This window comes from Eleutherodactylus coqui, unplaced genomic scaffold (assembly GCF_035609145.1).
Source record: "Eleutherodactylus coqui strain aEleCoq1 unplaced genomic scaffold, aEleCoq1.hap1 HAP1_SCAFFOLD_42, whole genome shotgun sequence".
NCBI lineage: Eukaryota > Metazoa > Chordata > Amphibia > Anura > Eleutherodactylidae > Eleutherodactylus > Eleutherodactylus coqui.
In genome coordinates this window covers 92,232-92,777 of record NW_027101829.1, presented here as the reverse complement: position 1 = coordinate 92,777, position 546 = coordinate 92,232, and positions in this window count along the sequence as shown.

Genomic DNA, 546 nt, shown 5'->3' with positions numbered 1-546 from the left:
TCGTGCTCTGATTCATGCTCTAGGCTGGGAGCTCAAGCTTACTGCTTTTTCAAACACGGTCTACACCTCTCAGGTGCCGAGTTACAGGACGGTGAAAACAGTGAGTTTGTGTTAGACGCGAATCGTGCTCTGATTCATGCTCTAGGCTGGGAGCGCAAGCGTAATGCTTTTTCAAACACGGTCTACACCTCTCAGGTGCCGAGTTACAGGACGGTGAAAACAATGAGTTTGTGTTAGACGCGAATCGTGCTCTGATTCATGCTCTAGGCTGGGAGCGCAAGCGTAATGCTTTTTCAAACACGGTCTACACCTCTCAGGTGCCGAGTTACAGGACTGTGAAAACAATGAGTTTGTGTTAGACGCGAATCGTGCTCTGATTCATGCTCTAGGCTGGGAGCGCAAGCTTATTGCTTTTTCAAACACGGTCTACACCTCTCAGGTGCCGAGGTACAGGACGGTGAAAACAGTGAGTTTGTGTTAGCCGCGAATCGTGCTCTGATTCATGCTCTAGGCTGGGAGCGCAAGCGTAATGCTTTTTCAAACACG